The sequence below is a fragment of the Pinus tabuliformis genome, chromosome 5_1 (assembly GCF_031772625.1).
Source record: "Pinus tabuliformis cultivar Carrire ecotype Pingquan chromosome 5_1, CPIR1, whole genome shotgun sequence".
Taxonomy (NCBI): domain Eukaryota; kingdom Viridiplantae; phylum Streptophyta; class Pinopsida; order Pinales; family Pinaceae; genus Pinus; species Pinus tabuliformis.
Window position 1 is genome coordinate 923,610,321 of NC_142305.1, and position 5,763 is coordinate 923,616,083.

Here is a 5,763-nt window from a genome sequence, read left to right on the forward strand (position 1 = left end):
AGATCATTGCAAAAAAATAGGGAGATGGGTGAAACACTTAGGGAAATCGATCAAACCCTAAGGTAAATGACCAGACAAGTTTAAATTTGAAACTATGGATGGTAACAATCTATCTTAACAAATCTGAAACAGAAGGGTACAGATCTGGAAAATGTGGTTGAAAGCGCTGCAAAAACTCAGACTACTCACTTAGATAAACTCCTCTTAGAAAGGTGGAAGCGTACTAGAAGCCCTAGGGGAGGCTAAATTTGACTTCAACGAGTAAATTAGAGTGGATCAAGGCCTAAGCAAGATGAGATAGAGGTCAGACAACCCAACAAAACGCTCTATGTAAAACCTAGAAATAGATCTGAGAAAAACCCTAAAACCTAGAAATCGCAGGTACTAACCTGTTTTCTAGTAGGGATCACACTTTTTGGGCTGATAAGTGTGCTCTGGCCTCCATATCACACTTTTTGGGCGAAAAGGTGTGATTTCTACTCTGTGGATATCGGTCAGAAAATCTCAAAAAAAAGTGTCGCCTTTGTTGCGGCTGGTTCCTGTGACCTGCGGAAATGACCAGAAAGCTTGCAGAAGTTAGAGATTTAATAGATCTAGGGTTAAAAAACTAGAAAAAATTAAGAGAATTGAAAAAATAAGAAACCCTAAGCTGAAAACCGAAGGTCACCTAGGTTTCTAGATTTGAAGTATAACACCCAGTGTAGTCGCCAATTTTGTTGTAGTGTTTTCTTCTCAAAGATGTATAAAAAGAACCCACTTAAGATTGTGGATGACAAATAATCTCAAAAATATAAATGGATGTTAAACATTGTAGATTTGCAGCAACTGATAGAAACAAAACCTGCCAAAGTCTGGATCTATGCTACAATCATAGTTAAACAACAAAAAGAAAGAGTAATAACTCAATCATCCAATGGAAACAAGATATGTAAAGAATAATTTTATTATAACCCCCGTGAAGGGAACAAATAGATGTTACTAGTCCCCCTCTATGGGATGGCTTCTTGGCTATCCTCAAACATCTTCAGCTTGTGTAGAGTCTCTCTCCTCTATAATGTATAAACCCAACAAAAATATGGTGTGCGACAATGAAAATAATTAGAGTTACAACAGTGAGTGCAACAATGAAAATAATCAAAAGTGAATAATGAATGGAAAACCCTTCTATTTATAACAAAATATTGAGTTATCCTCGAATAATGAGCAATAATAAAATATTATTGATCCCATTCTTGGAATAACCACTTGGAATATTTTATTATATTTGGTTAGGAGGGAAAACGTATTTAAACTTTTATTTAGAAATAATAAATAAATAAATGATTTATTTATCATCTCAAAGAATTAGTTAAGGAATAATAAACAAATAAGGATTTATTTAATTATTCCTAAGGGATTTAGCCAAAATTTGACAAATAATAATAATTAATTAGTGATTAATTAATTATTCTTGTAAAAAAATAAGTTAATTAATGGTTTATCTATTTATTTCTCATGATTGGGTCAAATATGACAAGGAATAATAATTGAACAATGGTTTAATTAATTATTCCTAGAAGAAAATCAAATAAATAGTGATTTATTTAATTATTCTTCATGGGTTTAACTATAAATTACCTCACAAAGGTGGTTTATGAAGTAATTTCTCATAGTGAAAGAAATTTTACTATGGTAAAATTGGCTTTACATGGTGTACTTCGATCCATCTAGTAAATTAGGCTAGATGATCAATTTTTTGGTGATAACAAATGCATTTATTAGGATACTAAATAATTTCTTGGTGTTTTTTTATGATTCAATATGTTTAATCCCATTCCAAGACACTACTACATATTGAACCAATTATCGATGGTTCTTTGTATTTCTTGTGATGATAATTCGTTGCTATAAAGATAAAAAAGAGAGTTCGTGAAACATTGAACATTTTCCAACCATATTTTTGACATCTCCTTGATTGCCGTAAGTTCGACGGAAAACATCGTCGCAATTTGTGGGGTTAGCTTTTCGGCAGAAATCATCGTCACATCTCATTTGAAGCCAACTTGTTTGGGTCGTCCAAATTGTGACTTTCAAAGCGCATAAATTGAGACGTTCGACATGGTAATTGTGACATATTTTGGTGCAAGAATTGTGACGTCAGGCGTGGGAATTGCTACGTCCAAGGCATAGGAATTGTGATGTTAGGTGAAAGAATTGTGACATCAGGTGTGGGAATTGTGACATTGTTAGCGTAGGAATTGTAATGTAATGCATGTGAAGTGTGAAGTTTAGGGACTCAAAAAATGGGTCTAAATTTTGACATCCAGGCAAGGGAATTCAATGCTTATGCATGGGCATTGTAATGTTGATTTGTAGGAATTGTAATGGTTAGCGGTTGGAAGTGCGACGTTGATGCATAGGAAGACCAATGACCCAGGTACTGTGATGGTTATATAAGTGTCGCAATACTGAAAAAAATTGGCAATTTAGAAAAATAAAAATAAATTCACCTCCCAAACATGCCACTTTAGCAGCCTATGTCCGTAGAGTTGATTAAGGTTTCTTTTAATGATTACACAGGTATCTTCTGTAGCTTTTAGAAACATAGATAAATCTTCTTTTTAAAATAAGAAACCAACTACAGTCATACACATACTTCAAAAAGAGAGAATAAAATTGAATACATCACAAGGAAACACACATACTGTGAACAACCAATATTCTGGAATCAACTTGATAGACTTTATTGATCTTCCCAAAACAACTTGCACATTACACAAATATATTTCAAAAATATTTGAGCCTTCAAAATTCGAACGCCCTCCTGTGGTTCTCGAGTGTTTTTTATTAAACATTATGTTGAAAACAATTATGAAATAATTGTAAAAACTTCCCTAATTATTTCAACTATTTTAAAATAAAAGATTTCAAAATTTACAAAATAGAACTTCTCATGGTCAAGAGGTAATATGACTAGTGGAACTTTGACTTTGATAAGGAGCTCCTGGTTCCACATTTCGAACTTGAATAGGTGTAACTAGATTTTCACATTTTTTCCAGATGACTAGCTCTCGAAGAGTGCACATGATGATCTTCTGAAACATAACCTTTAGATTGTCAATTTAGTGTGGTTGGGCTTGGTAACAAACAATGTCTTCGCTTTCCATAGAAGTTAAAAATATCTCTATAAGTGATCCGATGATAGTTCTTGCTTTCAGCACTGCAGTCTTCTCATGTGTAATTTCTACCTTGCTCTTGGCTTCTACTAATTCTTTTTCATACAAATCCCATGAGAGAAAATTTCCTTGTTGATCCCAACAATTAGGTAAGCCAATTTTGGTTCTCTGGTCAAATTTAGAATCAAACAAGGAAACTGACCTTTGGACCTCCTTTAGCCTCTTCTCTGCATGAATTCAGAAGATATTTTTCTCAATTATCTTATTTATTTCCATAATCACTGCAACTTTATCAACTATATCCAATGCTCTTAATTTTGTTGCAGACTTTTCATTGAGAAATCTAATCATTTTCTTAGCTTTTGGTATTTCTTTCTGGATCTTCTCTTTACATGTAGAAATGGCCATTTCAGATCCTTTGATCATGACTTTCTACAATGAACTTACATGGAAAAATTCCCATATAGCACAAATTTCCTAAATAATATTGTCCCAAATAGCTTGTCTAGCTTCTATTAGGGGCATGTTACCCTTCAACCTAGCCTTTAATTCTTTAATTTCATCTTATGCTTATTTGTACTTATTTGTCCACTGAATATTGTTTTCATTGGCCATATTTAAATGCCTTTCCTTTGATTTCAATTGTTCTCTAATCAAATATAAATCATCCTAAGTTTTCTTCAATTCACCTTCTAAAATTTTAAGCTCAACCATCACCCTTATCAACTTATCTGCAGGGTCCTCTTATTCAACTGAAACGACAACAGTGCAAACGTTGTTGTCAATGGACTATTGCAGATTTTGTACCTATTGTTGCAAAATAACAATCTCCTTATTTATGTCAAATGGCTCTAGTGTTAAGATTTATTTCTCTTTCTCCACTTGAGTCAATTCAGTTGCCTGGGCATGTTCAATTTCTTTCTTAGTGATTGTACTTTAGATTATGTATTTTGTAATAGGGTTTGGATAACTTCCCCGTCCTCAAGATTTATTCCCAATTTTATAATGAACCTCTTAAATTCTTCATTTTGGGTATATAAAGCCATGAAATTTACTTTTTCCTATTTAAGTTGGTTTGAGACTTTATCTAGGAGTTTCTCTGCTTTGCTAATTTCCAAAGATTTTTTTCCCATGTCACTATACAACATCTCTCATGTTGGTCTCTATAAATTAATCTTATCAGGCAAAGGAATGTCTCCAACATTTACAGATAGGCCTAAAGTTTTGAAATTAGGAAATAATTAGCAACCTTTTGTACCTAACATATTTTCAGTCAGACATCATGCAAGCAAATAGTGTGGTTGAAAGGTATCAATCTTATCCCAAAAAAATTCATCTCTTAGCAACCAATATAAATTTCAAATATATAAGAGCTACAATGGACTATGGCCTTTGGTATCCATAGGGTCAAAATATCTCATTAAATGCATGCACAAATATTGATTGGCTTAGAGGTATAGATGATAGGAAAAGCACAAGTGGTGGTGATTTATTTCTTGGTACTAATTTAGTGGCTTGGTTCAACAACAAAAAAAATACCTATTTCTACTTTCACTGTTGAAGTCAAATACATAGCAATTGCAACTAGGTGCACTCAGATTATGTGGATGAAACATACAATATTGTATGATTTGAAGGTAGCATATGATACACCTATTCCAACTATTTGTGATAATACAAATTCTATAAGTATATCAAAGAATCCTATTTTTCATTCAAAGACCAACCATACACCTATCAAGTACCATTTTCTTAGACAACAAGTAGTTGAGGAGATAGTGAAGTTGCAATATATTCCAACAAAATAACAAGTCGTTGATATATTTAAAAAGCTCCTAACTAGAGAAACCTTTTGACTATTTAAGGAAGAAGTTGGGAGTGACCTCTCACTCTTCTTTTCATTAGTTTTTCCTAGAAAACACAAGGGAAGTTGTCCAATCAAGTACAAGCATGCTACAATGGTTCAGGAAATGATTTTTTTTTAAATTCAACTGGAATTTTCTTCAAATCCATAGAATATGTACAAGTTTAGGGGACGCGGCTCACCAAACAATGCAAAAAAATATTAATGGTACCTATAAATTTTCACTAATCACAGTCTTGGTAGAAGTGGCCTGTATTTAGGTCTATAGGAATCTTAGCTCAGTTACAGAATACTCAACTATCAGTTATAAAGTTCAGAGCTAGACTGGTCATAGGGGGAATACCTCAATCCTTTGCATTGATGTCAAAGGGGGATATTGTATCAAAATTGCAGATTTTGAAGATAAATTTATTATATTATCAGCAAGATAGGGGGAACAAGTAAGAAGACAACAACATATTTCCAAATGGTGGAATTGTCATCAATGTCTAGTAGGTGACCCTAGCAGACAATATTTGATATGATGTTGCCATCAATACCAAAGGGGAAGTTTGTTGAGTTGTGGTTTGCATTGATTTCAAATGAAGTCAAAGGGAGCTTGTTGGAGTGATATTGTTGAGTATGTTGGTAGTTGTAGTTGGTGTGTAAAGTTCAAAGGGAGCTTGGTTAGTATGTTATCATGATTGTATTAATGTGTATTTCTACATATCTGAGGTCAAGGATTCAAAAGGACATTTCTATCTT